The following is a 25166-nucleotide window of genomic DNA, read 5'->3' as shown; positions in this document are numbered from 1 at the left end:
TAAGCAAAAGCTATTTATTTTAAATTGACCCTGCCCTCTTAGTGTCATATACTCTGAAGGAAATGGGTTATAAAAGTCTCTGTATAAGTGAGGCACTCAACATCTAGCAAACAAATATTATGCGGGATTATTTTGTGTGGGACCTGTATGTACTCCACTTTTTAAAACTAACAGTAAATGAAACATGTTTTCCAGTTAAAACTAATCAGTAAAAGAAAAGTAACAGGCTCTACACCAGTATATTCAAAATAATAAACAACCAATTTTGAGTTAACGTAAAAGCCTGTAGGGAGGGAGTGAGCAGGCTCATTACCTGCCCGCCTGGTGCCCAACCAGCCCCACCAGCAAGCAGCCTGCGGGATGTGTAGGGATTAGTGGGCAGGACACTCCTGCAGAAAGGGAATGCCAGAAATCCCTGGACTGAGGGGGCCAGGATAAACACAGATTCTGCATTTTTAGCCAGCAGCTAGCAGCCTCACAGTTTTAATTCAGCACTTTGAAACCTGATTTCCTTTGGCCAGGCCATCCTCAGAAATACAGAGTTTGCAGCTCCCAGCTTTTGGCTGGCCAGCTCACAAAGCCCCACCGTTTTTGGCAGAGGAATGTCCAGGATGATGGGCAGCGGCTGCCGCTGTCACTAGCAGGATGTTTTCTGGAGTTTCTCCTACAAGGCAACGTGTTTATTCTTTGAACAGTTGCTCCCTAAAGATTAAAACTGAGCAGAAGCACAAAAGCAGCGTGTGTCCTCTGGGGCTCCTATGTGCCATCAGACAAACAGGAGGTACAAGCTGTGTTCTCCCAAGTTACACAGAACAAACGGTGCTGCACTGGCAGAACTGAGTCAAGTTCTTTAGTACACAAACTGCACTCTCCTCATTTTAAACTCTTCTTAGGAAAAAACCTTTCAAACACCACTTGTGTTATTAAGAGCTCCAGATTTAATGTTGGGGGGGGCTCTTCAATGCAGCTGAGCCCATTCACCCCAAATGCATGTCAACCTGGGCACAAAAAGTTAGCAATAGCCACAAGGTTTGTGCTTTTAGGACCATGTTTGTTATCATCTCCAAGTAGCAGCACACAGTCTCAAAAACAGACTTAACAACCACAAAGAACAGACAGCAATATGAACAGCAAACAATCAGACAAAATATATCTTTACTTAGAAACAAAAAAAAATAGTCATTTAAAAACCACTAAAATAGGATTGAAGTACTAAGAGCCCATGAGAAATACTGGCACAACAATGAAAAATCTGTTTGGCACAGTCTGTGTAATCATAGATATTGCAAGGTGGCTGGAAAAATAAATGCAACAATGACTTTTCTTTCTGCTGAGATATGTGCAGCAAATGTTAATTTTTTTACCACTGTACAGGATTCATTGTACTCCAGGGAGTACCTTGAGGGGTGAGGAACTGTCTCTGGTAAATAAGAAGTATTTACCTTGCCTAACGGCTATATATCAATGTATTTCTATTAGCAGAATTAATTGAATATTGCATATAAATAGCAACTTTTGGCTTAAAAAGTAAGATGGAGAAGGAAACTAAATAGTCTTTTCTTCCTCTGATGGGAACACATACAGATATTCTTATTAATGGTAACGCAAACTAAGCCCACATAAAGGGGAACAGCCAAACTTCAATAACCCTCAGCACGATGCCACCATGAAGCTTTATTCTCCTGCCAAGTACAGAGGACTTCATAACTTTCCTCCCTGTTATAGCACTCTTATTTCAAAAACCAAACAGCAGCAACGACCACTAACTTATGCTATTCTAAAGATAAAAACATTACCTTTGATTAACAAGGACTCCTCACCCTAGACCCTCTTTGCATTGTGCAGAAGATACCAGGAGAAGCTGTTTGAGCAGTGCTCTGAAACTCCCTCCGGGCATTCATGCAGCTCTCAGAGCTTCTCACCCCTGTCCCTGGCCGCTCACCGATTCCGTATGCAGGGCGCAGATCCCACCTTCTCCGGCTGCCAAGCGGGCACAGCCTGCGAACAATGCCGCCTCTGTCAGCCCGCCCAACGAGCAGTGCCACAAAGACACGCTCATCTGCAGCCCCGGACCTCTCTTTTCTTCTTCTTCTTCTTCTCGGAGCACAGGGTGATGAGAAGGAATGGGAGAGAAATGCTTATGTGTTTATGATTGGCCAAAGCTGCGCCGTGTCCAGGAGTGACACAGTGTCAGCGCACGACGGGCACCGGGCGCCTAGAGAGGAGATGGAATCTGCGCTGGCAAGAGCGCTCCCTGCCTCGCTTCACACATTTTTGTTTCGGATCCGTGGGTGGTTGCATGAGCAAGCAGCCGGAATAGGGGAGGAGTTAGACAAAATGCAATTTAGGACTTGGAAGCCTTGTCTGCCTTTTTGAGAGGAGGATGAAGAGGAGAAATCACAGTGGCCTGACAGAGCAACCCACCCCGGCTGCTGCCACCTGCCTCTCCAAACTTGCCGGGAAAGCGCCTCTTCCTGCCCGGCCGTGATCCCCGGGACAGAGCACAGACACAGCAGCTGCTCTCGACCCCCGGTAACCACACTCAAGAGCCTCTGAGCACGCTGGCTGTTCGCTCCTGCCCCACAGCATTACCAGTTTAATTTTCAAGGAGGCACGATGCTTCATGATCTTCATGAGCAACTAGAGGATGAGACAATAAATGACATCCTCAGCAGATGTTTACAGCTGTCACTAGGCAGAGGAGGAGACAGCAGCAGCTTAAATCTCAGTTTTCTGCAAAGCTTTCTTTGGAAATCAGAGAGGCAAAGCCAAAAGCCCTTTTAAAATCAGATGTCCATAGTTTTCTTGTTTTGAAAGGACTATCATGTGCATATAGTTCATGCAACTTCAGCTTTGCTTTCCTTCCTATGAGAAAATGAGAAGCAATGTCTGCCTCAAGATGAGACAGTGATGATTCCTGCTGAAACCAATTAGAATACACAGTTTAATTCAAATATTCAAGCCAAGCTGTATGATAGATGTGAGATGTTTCACATTCCTCCACATTAGTCCAGATCTAAAAACATTGCAAGTGAATAGAGCAGCAAGCAACATTGTGTTTTCTTCTTGAAGTAAATACCAAGGGACACACTGTGTTGGGTGCAACACAGCTATGAACTCATTCCAGTCCCTGATGAACCATGGCAGCCTTACAGTGTTTTCCCATGCAATTAGTATTAATTGGTGACTTGCTGGCAATCTCCCAGGGCCCCTATCTCACCCTTTTAGCCAGTCCTACAAGATCAGCCTTGAGATGATCATCAAGGCTAGGCAGCCATTCTGCTGCCCCACCTCTCAGGGCTCTTTCTTGCTCTTTTAATTTTGGGGACTCTGGCAAGGGTTATCTTGAGTAATGAACAATCAAAGATACACCTCTTCCAAATTAATATAACTGAGTTTGTAACATGAGACAGCAAAGTAAGAGGGTGACTTCTAGAGGGAATTTATAAGCACTTAAAAAAAGTAAGTTGTTTTGAAGCATTTCACTGCAGCAAACTCCAAAATAATTTTCAGAACTGAGCAGCAGTGCTCAGTTCAGTGTCTGGATAGAAACAGACGGGTAAAACTCTGCATCTTATACTCAAAATTAAGCTGATACAGGACAGCTGTAAATGAGCAATCATCTCTTCTAATTTTATTATTAAATAACAATTCTTAAGGATTTCCTTTTATCTATTAATAAGATAAATTTTGTCTTAAGCATCTTGTCAAATGGAGTTAAGCAGTTTCAAGAGTGCTTTGTTTCAGCAGAGCTCCACAACTCCATGGCAATAAATAAAATCCGATGTTCTTTGACTGAACAGTGTAAACACCTAGAACATATTTCAGAGTAGCTTCCAGGGGCATTTTCATAGTACGAATCTCTTTTTGCAGAAAACTTTAAAAAACAGTGCTGAGGTGGTTATTCAGAGTCAAAAGGATGTCTGAAAAGAGAACTGTGCAGGGGTCAGCCCACAAACACCATTCAAGATCTAGTAAAGGATGCAACATCTAATGGTAAAATATATTAGGAAATGCTTGTGGCCAGAGGCAAGCAGAACTACTTCAACTAAAACAGGTTAAGTATAATCAAAAGCAATGTCCAACAGGCAAGCTTTATTCCTTCTCCTTTTTCTGCTTCTCCTAAGTTTCCACTCCACATAAATTAGTGGTCCTCGGTGTTACGCTTCTCACGTCCTTTTTGTCTTTTACTGTACAACATTTAGAAACCACAACATAATAAATAGGTGCCTAAAAATGGTGTATTTTGGCTTGGAGGAAGTTAAGAACACCAAAGATGGTTATTTCTCTTGGAAATCTTGAGTCTGGAGTGGAGGAGCCTGCCTGTGCCGTCTCACTTCATCTCTAACAAGTTGTACCTTTAGATTTTACTCGAGGGATCATGTACTCAGTGTACATAAACTCAAATGTGAAAGCCAAAACTCAGTCTCTACACTGGTCAACAGATGTAGCGAGATTTATCACTTACATGTAAGTTGTTTATATGACATGGTTTACTGAGTTTTTCTTTGGAGATACTTCTCCTTCTGAATCTTTGTGATCCTACTTGATTTTAATTTTTTAAAGACCTTACTGTCTTTTTTTCCCCACATCTATGGCAAGTAAAGATCCAGATATGATTTTTCAGGGCCCCATGAAAAAATTAATACTTTCAGACTGTTCTCACAAATACTTTAGGAGTACAGAAGAAAACCTCACTTTCACTGGTGTAATTTCCCAGCAATTCCATTAACTTGCAGTATCTTTGGATGTACACCATTAATCTGAGATAGCCCTCACCTCTATCTCACACATGCTTAGCTCTCAAGGTGTATAAAACCACAAGGATGTCGGAACCCAGAATGTCCCTTGGACACTCTTGGATGTTCCAGGCCCAGGTCAGAAGCATTTGAGACCCTGGAATGCAGCCGCAGACCCCTGTGGCTTTGAACCCGATCCATGGAACAATTTGCCAACCTTGCAGGAAGAACAAGAAATCACAAAAGTTTAGATATTATAGTAGAAGTAGTCACAAAGTGAAAGGAAGAATTTTTGAGTGCTGTACAGGGGGGTTTTAGGCCTTGTACAGAGGGGTCTGAGTTTTGTACATGGGGGTCAGAAGTTCTAAGATGGAGGGACTTGGGTGTGCCCTGTCCTCTTTCCTTCTTCTTCCTAACCTCCATGTTCTTGGTGATGTTGGCACTCACAGATTGGTTTAGAGTAGAAAGTCACTGTTCAATATAGGTGATGGGCATTGGGGAAAAACTGCAAACATCTAATACGCAATGTATGATATAAAAGAGGGCACCAGCCCCCTGGGCATAGGAGTGTGCCCTTGCCTGACTGCTGGATGGACCGCAGCAGATCAGGGAGAAATCTTTTAGATAACATACAATAAACTACCTTGAGACCAGACAACAGAAGACTACTGAGTCTTTCTTTGGAGACACGGGTTGGAGGAGAGACTTTACCACCATCCCAGGCTCACCCTAACCAGGGGCAAGTTCAGAGAGATATTACTCAGGGCAGCTTAGGTGGCAGAAGATTCCTGTCATTCAATGGAGGGATGGATTAAGGAACCACAGAATAAAAGTTTCAGAGAAGAACTTCTCCATAAAATCATGCAAGAGGAAGGAGCACACATTCTCTGGCAGGAACAGGAAGGTGCCATATGTGTCTTTGGAGATGTAGAAAAACTATTAGATTTCTTAGTATGATGCTATTCTGAAAAATCTGGTTTGCTTACAGGATTTTAAAACACACACATGTTCAGACTGCCACTTTACATCTTCAACTCAATGTTGGGAAAGAAAGAGGGACTCAACATTCGGTTTTCTGAAAACACAAGGCCAAGAGATTCTTTCTCCAAAGACATATGCCAAGACTTAGTCACTGCCATTCTAATACCCTGATAGCAAATTCAATCTTTACAAATACAAAGCAAACATCTTTAAATAAATTATTAACATCTCTGGCCATACAGATAAGACTTACACTTGTAAATTACTTCTCTAAATAGGTGTTATATCAAATCTCCAATGAGTCCAGATAGATGTGTTAAGCCTGCATTAGGTGATAATGAAGCCTGAACCCGAGAGATCTTAGTTAAATTTGGATTAGCTGTTGATGAAAACCAACTTGATAACACTGCTTATTCTAGACTTGCCTCAGTTACAGTTTTTCCAGTCAAACTTGTCTCTGCTATTCCTTCTTTCCAAGAGCATTACTTTTGTGACAGTTTTATTTGTAGTGTTACACGGCATTGGTACATGCACCTCATCAGGTCCTTCTACTTGCCTGGAACAAATGCTGGATCTTACCAGGTCCTCTCCATCTATGGGAGACCAAACACAAAATTACACTTCATCAAGCATCACCTCTGCCTCTGGCTGGGAGCCTGGCAGAGCTGGGAGCTGCAAATCTACACATGCTGAAGACAAATACACACCAGACTGCCCCCACTGCTAAAAGGTCTGCATTTCATTTTGAGCTACTGATCAAACTGAAGTATTTTACTTGGGCACAGATCATTTGGGTCTACACTCTGTTCTCTGTTAAAAGCTCTTTAACTCTTGACTAACTCAGGTCATGTGGATTTTTAGCTTGGCATAACTTGCATGTGGCCAAAGCCCCTTCTCAGAGCAGTCCAGTCAAAGCCTTACAAAGATATGATGTCCAACAATATAATAATATGTCTAATATTCTGTACTAAAAGAATGCAAATAATTTTCTTAAATAATTTTTCATATGGAAGCTGGTTTGCAATATTACAGTACTTACGAACTACTATACATCCAGTAAAGTATTTAAGAATAACTGATGCAATTTACAAAATTTATTTCTCACCTGTCTGATAAGCACTGATAGTGGAACTGAAACTTTCATCTCATCTGAGGTGAAAGAATTTGAGCATGGCTCTTTGGTTTCCATTTCTTGTAACCAGAATTTCCAACTGTTTTTTCACCCATGTACTTGATAGATTTGGGCTTGTTTCCTTCAGACAAGACCAAATGTATTTAATCTGTTACAGTCAAGACTAAATACTTACATATGGCTTCCTAATGTTACTCATTAGGACATAGATGGCTACAAATGTGCTTCCTTCGACTTCAGCTTTTGTTCTTCCCTGCAGCTTGCTCATTTTTGTAAAAAATTAAGAAAGGAATCAAATTACTAAGTTTTCATTTTCCACTCTTCCTAATGTTCAAATTTATGCCTTTTATAAGGCCCAACTATTCTATGACAAGAGTTTTTTACACCATTTAACAGGATCAAAATCTTGAAGGAGCAGAGGATTGTTTGTTTAATCCTCTCCTGCATCCACCCTCTTTTCCTATCTTCCACTCCTTAATTAAATTTCAGGTCAAAACTCTTTCTGACTCAAGATATCCAAATGTTTTCAGATTGGGCTAAAAAATTGTGCAAATCCTATATCATCATATCTAATGAGGAGAAACTCTCATGAATTATTTGAATATATGGACAAGATCTGATTATCTAAATCAAATTGGTAACTAAAATGCACAATAGAATTTTTTTAAAAAATGTAAGATATTATTAGAGTATGCTCAAAATAATTGATCAGACTATAAGATACTAGTGGGCAGAGATTCTAGAAATGGAAATGACACCACTCTAATCAGGAAAACAGCCACGAGAATATATTTATCTATTTATGAGGGTTTAACATTGAGATTACAAGTGCAAGAGAAAAAAAAAAATGACATCCTCCTGGCATTTGTTGACAGGCTGTGATAGAGAGAAGCTTTGTCAGTACCTCATCACCATCCATGACTGCTCTGCATCTCATCTCCAATGGCTGCCTTGCATTTCTGAGTCCTGATCCCTTCAGACCTGTTTGAATTTCCCTGTTTTTCTGCCATGAGTCCTGGCATCCTACTCAGTAAAAGCATACCAAATAAAAGTGTTTGTGCTCAGGAAATTGCATTATATGAAAAGTAATCATTCAGATGTGATTTCCTCTGTGCAAGCATTTGCACAAACTATACAAGTCCTCTTACCACAACCACTGCCACATATAAATTGTGGAATCACATTTAAGTATTGCATCAGCAACAAAAGTGTCCACAGCAATTATTTATTCATAAAACAGGGACCATAAAAACCAAACACCAAAAAAAACCAACAAAAAAACCACCCAAAACCACAAAAACAAACCAACGAAAACATCCCCCCACTCTTGGAAACCTTTGTTTAAGTACAGTGAATTGAGATAGTGTTAATACTCAAAGTTTAATTTCAGGAAAAACAGGATGGGATGTAGACTGTCAGCAAACTGTTCTTGTTTTCTTTGATTATCACTATATCTTTCAAGAGTGAAAACTGGTTTAAAAATCAGGAAAAACAAGATGGACAACCTTAGACCCAATCCACACAAAAAGCTGGTTAATTACATCAAACATTTCTTAATGCAACTAAAGCTCTTTGTGCTGTCCTCCTAAGTTCCCACAGGACAGAACAGTGAGCTGGCTGCCCCTGAGCTGCTTCATGTGACACTAGACTGAAATCAATCAGTGTTGCCCAAAGTTTGAACTATGTTTCTGGTATAAAAGAAAAAAAATCCTAACGGACCTGCTGACTCCTCAGATTCAAACAGCTTTTGAAGTAGGTGAACAACAGATCAGTAAGAGATGGTGTTTCCACCTTCTTTCTGCTATTGTTGTTGTGGGATTTTATGCTTTTTGCCTGGACTCTACGCTGCCTGTGACAGATCAGACCTGGTTTTGTATCTAAAATTGTCCTTCAATACTTTGTTCTCCCTTGGAGATACCTGTCATGGATGGATTGCCACATACCTGAAAGCCTCACCCAAGCTTGGTTCACAAGATTGAACTGAAACAATTTAGAGACTAATTAAAAAGGAATTTAAAAGAGCAAATCTTTCAAGTGTCTGATAAAGTGAGTCTTACACAAGGGTGCTGAGAAGTGGGCCCTGCCCTGACTTTAAAGTATACTTTAAACAATCACTTCTGGGAGTGAAGTGGCCCAATAAGTCAGAGGTGTCTGTCCAGCAGGGGAGTTCCATAAAAGCTCTCAAAGTATCTGCTGATAAAGGCTTTGCCCTGGTCACACAGCAAGCCTGTGACAGAAGCTGATTGACTTAGGTTTTTTAAAATAACTAATATCAACATAATGAAAGCTGTCTTGGGCACGGAGAATACATTCCAGCTAGGAAGCAGAGGCCCAGCCTTTGGCATGCCCCTGCTCCACCAGCCTTTGGCACAAAAAAGCCACCTGCAAGGGAGACTTGACCCTGTAACATCAAGGCTCTACAGGAGCATGGCTCAATAAAGCAGGAGCTGCCAAATGGAAGGAGATGAGGCAGAGCACCACTGGCCAGCCTTCCTCTCCATTTCAGCAGGTGAGTTTTGCAGATAGCTGTCTTTTGGGTGCCACACCTACCACCCTGTCACAGGAGGTGGCATGTGGAGTGGACTGGTGGACAGAGTGCAGAGCATCACTGCTCTGACCAGTGTCCCAACAAGGTGAACTCCCCAGAACATTTGTATGTCTCTCTTTTGAAAATGACCTTTAAAATGACTCTGCCAGCGAGAACTGAATATGATGTTTAAAGGAAACATGCAGTAACTTGTGGATGATAAGATTTTTTTTTTTAACTCTTTGAATGCGACTTCTTTATTTACATGACTGGCTGAGACAGCCAGAGTGTTAGTGTGCATATTCACCACCTCCAGACTCCACGCTGGACCAAATGCACTGGAGAAGACAGTAAACAGAATCTCCTATGCCAGCTCATTGAACTGGGAGAGATGCTAGCATAAAACTCTAAATCCCAGAAATGGGATTTACTTAATCAAGCAAGCTTTGCCAGAAGATTTAATCACACACCACAGAAGATTACATTAGCCTTTTAGAAAAAAAAAACCACACTTAACCAACTCCTGAAATTCTGCTTTGATATTTGCATTAAATCCATGCAAATTGTATGGGCTTCAGCATGTGTTTTCTCCCACACCAAAGCAGCCAGATGGACAGCCAGGGATGTGAGAAAAATATTTTCTGCTAAGCCTGAGGGGAGATGAACATGAAAAGAAGCCCCCATGTGCTTCTCCCCAAGTCCAGTGCATACATCCTACCCCCCCATACTGTGAGCCTTCTTTTCACAGAGATCCCTTCCTTTGACCATGGAGAAAGCAGTGGCCTGGCAGTACTCCTGGCAGTGGGCAGTACTCCTGGCAGTGGGCAGTACTCCTGGCAGTGGGCAGTACTCCTGGCAGCACCTCAGCCACAGCCAGGAAGTGCACCTGGGGTGCTCTGTGCTGTGTCAGAGCAGGAAGTAGTCTGGGGGTCCCCACCTCCACCCTGCCATCCAGCAAGGCCCTGGGAAGAGGGGTCACCCTGTGGCATAGCCATCAGTTATTGCAACACATGAAGTGGCTTTGTATAAATAGCTTTTGTTCCACTAAAATTCATCTGCGCGAGCTTGCTTCCTTCCTAACAGTTGTTAATGGATTTCATTACAGTTTTTCTCCTTTCTCATGTACATTCCTCGCTCCATGAAGAAGGCATGGAAGCAGCTGCAGCCAGCTGTGAGCTTCCCCACTGGGACCCTGACTGCTGCCTCTGAGACACCAGTGACAGTCCCGTGATGATGGAGAGCATCTTAACTGCAGACAAGATTGCTTGCTGCTGCCGTGGGAATCTGGGCAGCAAAGCGCTGCTCGCATTCCAGGCAGGGACAAGATTAGTGTGCCTTACACACTGCAAGAAGGAGAAGCACTTCATTTGAATTCAGTGGGGCAGAAGAAACAAATTCATCATGCAGAATGTTTAGGAAACCCTCACCCCCTCTGAAGTGTTTCAGGAATAATGTTCAACAAATAGTAATTGTACCCTCCCCACCTTTGCTTTTAATAACTGAGGAAGAGAAAAACAAAACATTCATTCTCTTTCTCCATCATTTTTAAAATCTTTTTTTTGGGTGGCTGTTAGCATCTTCTCTGCATTAGATACTAGAATTCACTATGAGTCAAAGCCTGAATATCTTTGCTTGGACAAATCTCCTGGGAACGTCAGCCTGGAAAGCATGTCCTGGGAAACAAATCAGTACTTCCCGACATGGGAAGCATCTCAGCCAATAATCCCAACTTATGTGGCTCTCTCCACTGTTTTACTTTACACAAAGAAAGTACACTCAAATAAACACTGGTATTTCACATGTGCAGCCACTTCCAAACTAAAACTCAGACATTAAGAATGTAAAATACCAGATATATACACCTATTCTCCAAGCAATCCTATTAGAACAGAGATAAAACTGGATAACTGGGCTGGCAGATACACTTTCAAAAATTACAGGTCTTGTACACACAGAGAAATCTCCTTGCCTCTCTCCATCAAGCAGCTTTTACTGCTTGGTTAGTTGTTTTTTTTTTTTTTTTTAAGTTCAGTCTTTCAATTAATTCCAAATCCTGATAAAATAAAACTTATTTTACTTGATCATAAGCTCATAAAACACAAGAAGAACTTAATGCAAAAATGTGAATAAGTTAAGCAGTCATTTACATATTTGCTCATTTAAACAGGGGACATTCTTTGCAGTCATTTAATGTTGTCAAGAAAGCCTCGGAGGCATCAAATGCTTTGGCTTTTATGTTGCTCTTTACTGATATATTAATAATTGCCAATAGATCCTTTACAAAAAAAAAAAAAAAAACAACCAAAAAAAAAAAACCAAACCACAGCAAAAAAACACTCACTATGCTATTTGGGGGTTTTTTAACAATATGTAACAGAAGGGAGAGCATAAGAGGATAAGGGCTTGAAGTCATGCCTCCAGGCAAAACTCATATTTACCACCCACTATAAACTATGTGCAAAACCACTGTTGACGGATACAAAGACAAGACCAGTCAAGGTCTGCTGTTACCTGTGAACTACCTGAACTCTGCTCCGTGCTCCTGCTCTTCAGCCACCCCTTAGTTGCAGCTGCATCCCTGTCCTTCCCCTGCCTACTGTTCCAGCCCCTCTCCTCTAACAGCACTAGCAGTACATCTCACAGCACTGCTATTGCCTACTTGATTCATCATTGAATCAACACAACATAAATCCCTCAGGCATACCAAAGCACTGCTACATTAATGCTTCATCTATGCTGCAAGAGCATCTTTAAAAATGTCTACAAAATTGGTATAGAAGACCATGGTTTTGTTCTTGCAACACCCTAGGCAGGAAGTGGTTAAAACAAAGGTGAAAAATCACAGCAAATAATCTGAAAGACTATATTCCCATCATGTTTGCCACTTCCAATCTTATTTTTTCCTATACAAGTCTTTGTGCAGTTGCTCTGTTGAAATCATTAGGAAGGCTCTGGCTTTCTACAGGTGGAAAAGGCCAGAACCTGATCCTGTGTGCAGAAGCAACATCTCTTCACCCACCGAGAGCCTGCGGTCCTGCATCAGTCCTTTATTTCTCCAGACATACCTGCTTAGGAAGAAACTTGACAGGAATTGTTTTAAATACATTCTGTCCCACACAAGCATGCAGACAAAAAAGTTTAAACCCTGCTCTTGACATAATCTTTTTCAATACAGATGGGAGTTCACAGGAACCATTTGTCTTTCACATTTGTGTTTTCAGCTTTACAATTTCCATTTGCTCAAGACCTCTTGTCAAATCTCATTCTTATTTTAGCGCTAGCCCTAAAAGAGTTACAGAGATTATTATTTTGACTCAGCATCATCCTCCTATCCTCAATTTGCCTTAACATAAAATAGACAAAAGAAACAGCCCTACACCTCCATATAATTGTATTTTCTCACTAATAGTGTCTGAAGGGTGGATAAATGTGTGAAAACAAAAAGGAGTTGCACATGTGAGAGGGAAAGGATTCCTATGACTGCTAAGAGCCCATCTTCTGCATTTTCCTAACTCAGCAGTAAACTAGAGACACTCCCAAATGGTGACAATGGGCAAGGAAATTTGCTTTGCAAACAATTCCCTTTAAAAAAGCCTTGCAAGGAACTATTTGATAGTGTTAAAGTTTTTGTCTCTTAAACATGCAATTCTCTACTGAAAGCAGATAATGTTAAGTAAAGTACTGGAAAATGAAGTGTCTTAGGATTATACATAGTCAGTTGGGCTTTTTCTAAAGAAACACTACACAGACTCTTTACAGCCTGTGAAGCTGAGCTTCTAGAAGCCAAAAGAAGCAGCGAGGAGTAACTGAAGGCTCATGTCAAAGGACAGCAGTAGGCAGGACCCCACACAATGGGTCTGCATTGCAACCGCCCTAATACCCTCACTGCATAAAAGGGCAGGAGCAATAAATAGGAATTAAAGGGAAGATTAATTCCCAGTGAGTTTTACAGCTAAGAGGCATTTATTTGGGGCAGCAACGCCAGCCAGCAAGTTTTGATCCTGATGGCTAGCTTGGTCACCACTCCAAACCGGACCCTGACTCCGTGACATCACAAGCAGGACACCCTGTGAGTGCTACAGATGAGTAGGCTTTGGAGAGCAAACGTGGAAAACATATAACACAGCATGCCTTGTTCAAATAAACTAATTTGTGGCTTTAGCTTTTGAAAGGAACAAAAATAAAAGCAAAGAAATTACACTAGCAGTGCTTGCCATCACTTTCAAGAAGTGGAATCTACTATATAATCTGAGAAATTATAAATACAAGAGTTTAGGAGTATAGAAAGAATTACAAAAAATCAGAACAAAAATGTGTCTTGCAACAAATCTATGAAGAGAGTAACAAATAGAACTGGCAAAAATACTGGTACATTCAAAAAAATAAAACTATATAAATCATAAAGTCCAAATTAAAACTACTTTGACTTAGCTACAGGTATGAAAAGAAATACACATACAAGAAAGAAAATAAAGCAAAATGGACTTAACAAGAAATGAGCTAAAATAAAGCCATATTAAATTCTGTGCAAGTTGTGAAAGATTCCTTGCCTTTTTTCTTTTTTTTTTTTTTTTTATTAAATAGTAGAGCTCGCCATCTGTTTGTGGACAGCACACAACAAGAGTCCTGAAGTACTGAAAAAATCTGTACCAGAAATGTCCATGCTCACTCTGGTATCCCATAGCACAGCCACACCAAGTTCAGCTCTCTGTACGTCGCTGAAAGTGTTTCCAAGCAAACCAAGCAGCTCCGCGTGGAGCGCCGTGGGGTCCCTGAAGAGCTCACATGTCTCCACCAGCATTGTGCTCCTCACAAATCCCAGCACTCAAGGAACAAATCCTTTTGGCACTAAGCTCACCTAGGGCCTTAAGAAAACCATCCGCTCTGTCCTGTAGCAATGGATGTCCCCTGGGGTGTGACCCCATGGCATGGTGTCTCATGGACAGGCAGGCCTGCCTCGGGGGGCTGACTGCCTGGGAGGGTTTGCTGGAAGGGAAATGCCAGAACATAAAGAGAAACTAAGACAAAAGTCCTTTCCTAATTCTACCCTGTGCAAGGATCTGAATCTTCAGCTTTTGTGGAAAATCATCACCTTTCAATTTTTTATCCTTTCCACCCCAAGCCCTGCTACCGTGAGCACTTCCAGGCTGAGGAGACTGCCACCACATCAATATTCATCAAGGAGATCCTGAAGAAAATTCATTTATTTTTCAGAATTATTACAGTTAATTGGAAACATCTGCTACAACTGTCTGTATGCCAGAAGCATCCCAATCTACTAGGCAGTCTCTGCAGGAATACCCACTCTGTCCTTTCTGGATAGGTTTTGCCAACAGCATCTTTATTGTCAAAGAAAAGGCCCAATAAGACTAATTGGCCAAATGTAGAGTTTAAATTGTCTCTGCTCATTTTCACACAAAGTAGTAACAAATGTTGTGCTGTCACAGCTGTGAAAGATATTTTCATCTCCATGTTGGCTTTTAACTGCTTTCTTGCAGTGAACCAGGTCAAAGAATTTTGGGAGCAGCACTCCCTTCTGATACCCAGTAGCATCCTTAACCTAATAGGGTGCTGCAGTGAGAATATCCAAGCACGAGCAATCAACATTGTACATTTGTATTGAGATTAATGTCAATATATTACATGAATGTAAGTACACTATTTAATGTAATGCAAATGTTGAATATTAATTGAAGTATTTATGTGAATAAAGGATAACTATCTGAATGTCCAGAGGAAAAATGTTCCCATGGGGACAGAATGCAGCCTAACTATGAAGTATTTGCGAATTCCAATAAATATTCACTGAGACCTAGTGAAAATCTGGGCTGGAACTTACAAACATAGAATTTCTAAACAGGTTGTCAATCAAAATGAAAAATGCATGTGCAGACTGGACTTCCTAAGTATTATTAGCCTTCTGTCTAAATCCACTGCAATTTTGTTTTTAATAGGCTGAAATGTGAGGCATGATCATTTTTAGTAAAAAGATTCTGCCAAAATTGTGGATTATTAATGTAAATCACAATATCAAATTTCTTTTTTTAAGGAAAAAGATGAACAAGACATTCATATTAAGGAGTGAAGCAAGGTTGTATCTCTGATGGAGTGAGATGAATGTTTATACTATAGACCTTGCCTATAACAGCTGGAGACTTCTTACTGTCTGTATGAGGCAACATGATGGAAATATCTGTTAAAAAGGTAAGGAGAATCTCCAAAGACATCTTTGAACTCAGAACCTCCAAAGACATCTTTGAAGTAGATGCTCTTCTCTGAGATGCCAGACAAGGAAAGCTTACTCAGGGAGAGGAAAAAAAAAAGCACTGATATTTTAAGCCAGATTATTTTTTTTAAATTAAATTACTATGGGTAAAATATTCACACAGATGGTCACCATAAATTCTCATCCCAAACCAGATTAGAAATAGATTTTCTTTTTACATGAAGAGCAGAAATCAATCTTCTGTAACGTAATCTTCTAGAGTCCTTGCCTACCCCAAGGGTAAGAAGAATCACAAATTTCTTGTTTAACAGTATGGGAATGTACAATTGTTTGTTGACACCATTAAGAAGTTTCAAATCATGGTGAAAGAACTTGCACGCATCAACAGACAGAAAAAAATGAATTGTGAAAAGCAAGAAGACCATGGATGTAATGTCTGGATATGTATTTTCATTTGGCAGAATTGTGATGCTGATAGAAATAATACAAAAATAATAAGGCCTCTAACTGAAAGACCATGTGTTCCCTTATTGCCTAGAACAGAACAGTTTCCACACTATATTATAACTGCAGCAATAATTAGGATGTGAACTTCTGGTCCAGTTTTCTTCCTTTTATGTATTAAGATTATAAAGACCTTCATCACTTCATCTCATGAGTTTGAACAAACTGGTTTGTATTTTTTTCTGCCTTCCTCAAGAATAGACAGTGATAAGGCAGGGAGTGATTAGCAGTGATTATTGGGAGATATTAAGTGAATAAACCCATGAATCTCAGTGTTCAGGTTAAAGTTCAATGCCAGTTAAGAAGTATTCTTGAACCCTCATGATACTGCTATATAAAAATAATACAACTGCTGTGCAATTTTAAGGCATAATCAAGTAGAAAATCATAGAGTGAAAAGTATGGTCCCTGAGCACATTATGTCATGAAAAATAAAATCCTTTCACTCATTTGGACTGTGAACCAGCTTTTTCTCAGAGAAGTGGCTGACAGTGGGCAGTGCTGCAGCTTGTTCCGTCCCCTTGGGGAAAGCCCTGATCAAACTTTTCTGGATTCACTGCAGAAATGCAGAAGCTGTACTCACAGGGAAGTGGGAGATGTGCCATTTCTGTTGGTATTAAACAGAACTAGATGATGGAAAGAAAATCACACATTCTCACAGTCTGTAGCATCAAGTCACTCTTGATTCTCATGTTTGTTGGCTTGCCACGCTGCACGTCTCACACAAAAGACAATCTTACTCTCAAAGCACAGTAAATCAGCAAGTAAAATTCTTGGAATAACAACGCTGAAATCTGTCCAATACTTTCCTAAAAATGCATATTAAATCTGCTTCAGCCATGGAAACTTGATTAATGTGTTTAATATATTTCGAAGAAATAATCATTCATGTCAAGGGTAAACAATGCAAGCATGGAAAATGGGTGAGAATAATATGAAAAGAGAAAGAAAAAAAAAGAAGCAGATGCTACAGGATACAATCCCACTACCAATAACCATTGTCATGGCTAATCCAAAAACCAGTATGCCCTAAATGGAGTAAATTATCATCTCCTCTCTGTGACAGTCAAGGCAAAATGAGCATTAGCATATGAATAAATGAAGCTAAGGCTTGGATTTTCTATGAAATCCTACATTCTGCTTTTTCAAGATTAGTGATAACAGAAGTAGTGACACATGCTTTCTCCTGAAATCCACAGAGCCCAACAAACCTCAAAGGAACATGTGCAAGGAAGGACGATGAGCAGCCACAAGAGTGGGGAAGAAGAAGCACCTGCTCCGACACAACACAAGCATCACAAGCTCAGCCGCAGGCTGATCCTGGGGCCCAGCAAACCACCCACCACGTCCTCCTCTGACACTCAAGCTCCTTCCTCAGTGCACCAAGGTCCTCTCCCCATGGTAGTATCCAAGCAGCAGAGAAACCATGCTTTGGCCAGAGCACAGTGATAATACCTAAGGGTACCTGTATACACCTGCCTTTGGCTTCATGTGCTGCGGGAAGGTGGCACAGCAGAGCTCATATGTGCCCACGGTGTGCCTGGCACAGAAAATCAATTCAACGAAACAATCAATTTAACAGCTCCAGCCTGCCTTTGGGAACTGCAAAAATGTGGGACGTGGCACTTACCTCACCATCAGGACATGGCTCTCTCGTCTTCCAAGAGCAAAACTTATGTTCTGTAAAAAGGGATTTTTTCCATTTCTCTGCAGGCAGGCCAGTATTTAGGCTGTGCTTATGAGCAGTGATGGCTGATCATCCAAAGAGGAGCAGAAACTCAGCACATTCCCACAGCAGCAAAGGCTTGGGATAAGCGGATGTGACTGACAACCATCCCTCCAGGAGCTGCAGAGTTTGCTCTCTCTTAAGTCTCTCCTTTTCCTGCTGTGCTGCAGCTGCGTGCACAAGAACACATCATCCTTCCCGCTGTTCGCAGTGCACAGACACAGACACCACTGGGGAACACTTCAAACACATGGAAGCAGCTAGCAATTTAATTAAAACATCCACACACAGAGAGGCACACGCACATCCCATTCCTCAGGAGAAACACCTCAAATAAATACAGGAGCACAGGACTGCAAGGAAACTCACGAGTCCCTTCTATCAACTCCATGATGCTCCGTCCTAAAGCTGCACTTTATTTTTACCTCTGCTACACCTGGAAAAGTCTGTTAACGAGCCTCAGAGATAATCAGGGACTGTTTTTTATTGCCTGGCCTCACTTTACCCAGAGTAAAAAGCATGGTCTTGCACTTTGCACCATTACATTTCATGCCATATCTATCAAACCAACACCGAAGAAAACATAATCCTTGTATGAGGCTATGATCCTCTTCTGAAATGCCGGGGACTCTCGCCTTTGAGTCACCTGTAAATTCATAACAATTCTGTCACCTGTCAAATTCATAAGCATACTACTGCTTATTTATGACAAGGATAGGAAAATATTAAACATGTTTCACCTCCTTTGAGGAATTTAATTAGCAGATTCCCTTTGGCCCAACACTCCCACCATTTTAAAACAAATATTGACCTCTCCTCTTTATTCAATTCTCTACATATTTAACATTTCTTCTATGAATCTTCTTTTTCTCTTGCCATATTGATAAATCTCCATGTGGGTACCACATTCAAATTCTCAATCAAGATTGAGATGAATCGCATCTATTGCTTTTATTTAGCAACAGAAGTGAAGAAGATGAAATAGCTAACCTTGGGACAAATATATTTATTAATAACTTTTTATTTTATCCCCTTTTCCATTAACTTCCCTGACTTCATTATGTTCAACATTCATTCTAAAATATGTATTTTCGAGGTTGGCTTAACAGGCTGTTATTTTCCCAAATCCATTTCCCCTGGTGTAGGAAGCGCTGGACTCCAGGATGGTTTGGATGGATGAGAGATCTCTAAAGTCAGGTCTTAGAAGATGTGGTTTATTATAAAGGGTGAAGGGCCCTGCTTGGAGTTGCCAGGCGCAACTCGTGGCAGGCCCAGGGAGAGAGGGAGAAGGAGAGAGAGGGAGGGTTCCAGGTGAGGGTCCCAGGGGAAGGTCCAAGAGAGTGTCCGGTCCCTCGGGCACACCTTATCAGGGGGCTTCAAGGTGGGCTGGAACAGGACTTGGGCCAATGGGGTTACAGATACCTGATACTTCAGGGGAGGGTTACAGGTGTGGGATGAACCATACATTGGGGGGTGAGACAGAGCATTCCATTTGACCCTTGGACCTATCTGCAGGTAAAGGGCATTGTTTAATCAGAAGGGGGGATTGCTTTCAGCCTGGCTATACTATTGTTTCTAGATGTTCAGTAATTAAGGTTTGGTATCTCAAATCTTGTTCTCATCTCAATGTCTGTATTTTCTAAATCTTTTGCCAGGCAATCATATTTATAAGGCTTTCCTATTTCATCTTCTCCAACACCCTGGAATCATCTCAAAATCTGAAGTTTACATTTTATATTTCTCACTCTCATGCCCCAGCGTTCAATATATTCATTTTAAAAAGTCTGCAATTCTCATGTAACAAAAATGGCTTTCCAGGGAGGAGCAAAAATGCTTTTTAGAAGTAAAATCTGATGACCTCTCAGTGCAAGCCTCTGGAAAAGAAGTAATGGATATTGTTTCTCTGCCTTATCCCTGAAACTCCACTGCTGTTTTCATGTTGCACTATACTGGTTTTCTTCAATAGCTAATATGGGAAACCTGATTCCTTTTAAAGAGGCCTCCCAAATCAATCCTAAAATCAAATACCTCCCCATAACTTAATTTAGTAGGTTAAAAAGGTCAAGAGTCTCTTCACCACCAAAGTACTTGTCCAATTCTCAATAGGAAATTTAATTTCTGTCATCTGGAGCAAATGTGTATAATGCAAATGGCATTCAGAAACTCTATTGCACTTTGAAAGTAAACCCACTTTTTGCAGCTGCTGCTTTAAATATCATCAGAGTCTGGAAATGAAACAAGGCCCTGTCTCACTGACATATTCCTGCATTAGCATAAACTCCAACAAGTGAGTTTAAGTGGGTTTGGCCACCAGCTGTGGAACTCTGCTGTACATTCCACTGTACACTAGTCTGCCACCTAATTAAAAGCCCTGCAAATATTCCAGATATCTGCTAATATTATGCACAAAGACTTAATTAGAAGTGTGTGTGAACACAGATACGTTTGAAAAAAAAAGAGAACAAATGTGCAGCTCCAGCTGATATCGTTATTAACTCGTTCTCAGTGACAGCATCATACACCGGGTTAGGGTAAGGTTAATGCATACCCCACACTGTGACCTTCCAGACTGAATTTAATTGCATCCCTACCAACGATATAGCAAAATGATAAGGTGCAGCCTGATTGATTTTCTTCCTTGCAGACCACAAGAGCTCATTTCAACCAAATCCTGCCATTAAATTTAAAGCACAACTGAAAAGGAGTTTTAAATTATATACACCCTAATCTAGTATTTGAAACTGTTATATCAAAGACTCTCTCCATTATAAGCTGCAAAATCCCTATTTGCCTCTTTTGTAAACCTGCTACACTATGTACAGCATTATCCTTCAATTGTTAGCGTGCTTAAAATGTGTGTCTAACACTGTCAGAGCCATGCTGTCAAGCATTAAAGAGCACTTTTAGGCATTCTGCCCTTGTAATCCTTGGGGACTTCAGTAACTACAAGTTGGGGAAAATCAAAGTAAAGAGAAAAGCCAGGTCATCATGAACCTAAGTGCAATGTAATCTCGTGACAGACATTTCTACTCTACATGCACAACACATTTAGGTTCTACAAGAATTTTACTAACTCTACTTTAGTAAAGTTGGGATGAGTATCTTTGTTAACACACCAGTCCACAGTGAACTGGCAAATTTTGTCAGAATATTTTATACACTGTGATTACTGTATAAAATATTATACACCTCATTATAGCAGGGTTTATTCATGACTTAGTGTCTTTTGTTAGATAACAACTTAGATTTTTTGTGAATTTTTCATTATTCTTTCAAATAAATTTTTGGTGATATTTTCAGATATTCAATACTATATTCTGCATTAAAAATGCCCACGGGAAACTTTGAGATATGTATCTCTTTTAAGCAGTTTCCACTCGCAGTGGATGAAAATAACAGCTAAGCACGCTGGGATTTCAGGGTTTTTTTAAGGAGGTGATGGCAGGCATATTCTGTTATTATTGTATTGGAGTTTTAGCTATTGCACTCATCATCATGGTCAGAACAGCTCATCTGCATTGAAGTTCTGAAGAGCACTGTGCACAGCTGAACCATCACTTAGATCACTTGCATTTAGAGGAAGAGAAACTTGGACGAGCCCCAAATTATGGCAGACCTAACGTCTCATTTGCCAGCAAATCATCTGTATCAGAAATTACTTTAAATGACAAGGCTAAAATTGAATTTGTCCCATGTTTAACATGCCCATTAAAAGGAAATCCTTCAATGCCATTCACTGAGGCTCAGATGCAGGGAGTCAAAAGACCATGTGGTCATGGCCACAGCAAACCCTCAGCAAGATCCCTGACTTCGATAAGCTGCAAATGCTCTGGAGTCAAGGAGGAACTTCCAACTCAAAACCTCTCACCTTTACAGGTGTTCTAGTTTCATGACTCTCTGATGCACAGAGAGTGCTATGAATGTCTTGCCTACAAGAGAACTTGTCACTTTACCATGACTCAATTTTAATTTCACAGCAAAGCCTTACCCAAAGCCATGCTGGAGCCTCCTGAAGCCTTCAACCACCCCTAGTTTCCCTTGGATGACCCTCAAGAAAGAGAACAGTGGCAGCAGAAGGTTGGGAGGGACCCGAGACTGGGTGAGTTTTGCAGAGCTTTGAGCAAAGTCAGTGCTCTAACAAAGCAACCTCCTGAGAGCCCACTGTGAACCTAAACACCAAATTTCTCATTCAATGCATCAGAATGCAAGAACCAAAGCAAAGACAGAATTAGCCTCATCAGACATGCAGCAGCATATGTCTCCTTCAACATGTACTGCAAAATAGATACTGAAGGGGAAACAGATGATTTTAAACTTCCTATTCTGTCTACCGGTAAAAAAAATTCCCCAAATCCTGCATATCTTCATGTAAATTACTGTATTGCAAAGATAAATATCAAAGTTATGCAAGATGCTAGATAAGTAGAAAGACTTAAAAGAACAAGGAAGAAATAAAAACACCTACAAAACCTCCAAAGACAAAAAATAAACAACAGCTTATTTGTGTTCCCAGGCAAGTCCAAAGCCAAATATTAGCATTTTCTTCTGGAGGCAACTTTCTGTGTATTGAGAGCCAGTTTAAATAAACAGCTGGCTTTTCTTCTCAGAATATTTGGGGAGCCTGCAAATTTTTTTCTCCTTTGAGAAAATATATGAAAAACAATGCAGGAACAACTTCACACAGGAGTAGTAAAGAAATTCAAATATCTAGTTATAATTATAAATGAAATTTTGGCCATGCAAAATCCATATGAAATGCTGTCAGGTGGAATGTTTGCCAGCCACTCTTCCAAGTAACAACCACAGAAATCTACCTTAGTCACCTCCTTGTTGATCTCCTTTCCCCACGCTTCATTTATGCATTTTATGTGGCTTTCTAGTTTTATTCCCATATTTCTTTCTTAGTCTTACCTTAGCCCATTCCCTGCTAGATCCCCAGGTTTTTCTTTGGTATCCCAAAATCTCAGCTGAGGACTTGCTGGTATCTAACATTAGAGGTTCAGGGGCTCCAGTCAGATTTAAACTGCAGTAATTTTTTCTACTCTGTAAAGCCTGAAGGGATAGTACTTTTCCTTCCTTGCTAAATAGTAAACATTCTTCTTCCAGTGGGCAAACAAATTATTTTCTGTTGTTTGTAAAGACACTCAAACAATACCCTTGTTTACCTTTACAAATGTCTTTGTGCTATCCCTAGTCTAGCCCAGGGAACTGAGCCAAAGGTGGTGCAGCTGACATACAGCAGGCAGGAATAAATGCCTGAACACCCAAAGAAATCTCTGCCCAGCAAAGTACAGAAACAGTCACTCTGATGTCTGAGTTTGGGCTGAGATAACAGCAGCAAACTGGATCTCAAGACAGTAAGTATCTTTAGTAAGCAAATTAATTTTACTCATCAACTCAGCAGAAACATGGTTTTCTGCCTCCAGGGAAGGGTGCAACGTGTACTCATTAATGACTGTTTATTCAGATCAACACTACCGCTGTATAAATTCCCCACCACCACCACCTTACATGAGGTATTTCATGATCAAAGTATTTAAATCAACACTGCCAAAGCAACATTATTTGAGCAGTCACGTAAAGTGCAGGCATGTTTGAAGGATTAGAACTTAATGAGGTTTCCTGGTTGGTTTTTTTGGCACGAATACAACAAACACATAAAAAAACCCCATAACTCTGCTCATGCAAAGTACAGAGGTCTACTCATGCAATTAGCATCTACAATCACAAATACCTATTTGTAAGAATCAAACAAGTCATTCAATATTATTAGTTTATTTCATAGACTGACTACTTCTGAAATAGCTGCTTTCTTAAACTACATGGCCAATATGTAATATGTTAAGCTCCATCTACCAGTTTTCATTTAAATTAATCTTACAAATCTGACCCAACTTTGTTAAAACCAACAAATGCTGCACAAATCTTTGCACATGGAGCTCAACGCATCCAAATGAAAACCAGTCTACTACTGACAAAAAGGCTGAGAGCAAACTAGTACCTCTATCTTGGTCACCACAACCTCAACTGTGTGATGTGCATCAGCCTGTTAACTCAGGAGCTGTAGGGTCCTTCTGAAAATGTGAACACATCTGCTGCTCACACTGCTTAGTTTAAAAGTTGATTCTAAATTTATCAAATACAGTTCAAAACTGAAGGTGACTGAAATGGTTTGCATTACTATGTCACTTCCTAAGAAAGCTGATGCAAAAAATATTTCCCAGATGTGGGTTAAGATTTCCAGATGAATAGAGAGAGCAGGCGAAAGCAGGAGATGCAGGCTCCCAACCAAAAGCCACTGACAGTCTGCATTAAACAGCATTTGCCCAGGATGTGTCAGACAAGAGACCTGAGGCTGGGTTCCTGTTACTACAAAAAAGTGCCTGGCCAAAATACACTTTTCTGCTCTGGCAAGAGTTTCTCTCTATATTGCTTTCTTAATGTTTCCAAAAGGTCCAGTTTTGCTTTTGTATGGAAAAACCCCAACCCTGCAAATTTCAGCTCTCTCACTTTGCACTAAAACAAACTGTGGAGTTTGACTGGTCACAGCACAGAGAACCAGACTTCCAGAGCATCCCCTGAACTATCAATGCACAACAGAAACTTAATATGAATTTTTCATAACATTTATTAAAAAAAACGTACCTAAGCATCTCCTCCAAAACTCTGATTGGTATCTTTCATACTTAGATTATTTTAATTTTTTTCTGTGCATTTTCCACATTGAGAAACATTTTTATGATTTTAGGGTTTTTTATGGCATCAGTAAGGTACATGAGGAATGAGACAGACAAAACCAAAATGTAACACAAAAGGTCTCTAAAATATGCTGTAATGTTGTCATCAACAGGCAGTAACTAAAGAAACATCATGGAAATAATACAGGAAATAAATTAAAGCTATGTGAATATTTATTTTTATTTTCAAGACAACTCCTGAAATTATGAGATTAATTTGGTCTTGTTTTTCTCTCATCACTTTTCAGACTTGTCAGAAGGAAGTGTAAAAACACTGCAGTTGGCATTCTCTCTTGCTAGCCTGGATTAGTAGATTTATGTTAATTGCAGACATCTACATAAAAATACCTCTTAGTATTCTTCTTCCACAGGACTTTTACTGAGGATGAAATTCTGACCACACAAATAAAGTAAAAAGAAATCTTTTACTTTATTTTTTTTAAAGGGAAAACTTACCTTGTAGCACATTTTCATCAAATGTCACAAAAAGGTCTGATTGCTTCCAAAGGCTTTGATCCAGCTATCATGCAGCAGCTCCTGACTGAAACAAGTGACCTCGGGGGGATTCTGAGGGAATGAGGATCACTCATCTTA

At 40.4% G+C, this 25166-nt stretch overlaps 1 protein-coding gene across 4 annotated transcripts in view; it reads right to left on the bottom strand.

Moving 5' to 3' along the window:
- The window catches only part of PAG1 (phosphoprotein membrane anchor with glycosphingolipid microdomains 1), a 104574-nt gene that overhangs the window by 39570 nt on the left and 39838 nt on the right, over positions 1 to 25166 (bottom strand). Inside the window, exon 1 of one of the 4 annotated variants that reach the window (XM_068186098.1) lies at positions 1797 to 1928. The exons of the other annotated variants lie outside the window; for them this stretch is intronic. The gene's annotated coding sequence lies outside the window, so the exon portion shown is untranslated. Of the gene's footprint in view, positions 1 to 1796; positions 1929 to 25166 lie in introns of those variants that run through there. 4 annotated transcript variants of the gene reach the window in all.

Source organism: Anomalospiza imberbis, chromosome 1 (genome assembly GCF_031753505.1).
Source record: "Anomalospiza imberbis isolate Cuckoo-Finch-1a 21T00152 chromosome 1, ASM3175350v1, whole genome shotgun sequence".
NCBI classification, from domain to species: domain Eukaryota; kingdom Metazoa; phylum Chordata; class Aves; order Passeriformes; family Viduidae; genus Anomalospiza; species Anomalospiza imberbis.
This window is presented reverse-complemented; position numbering and strand designations above follow the sequence as displayed.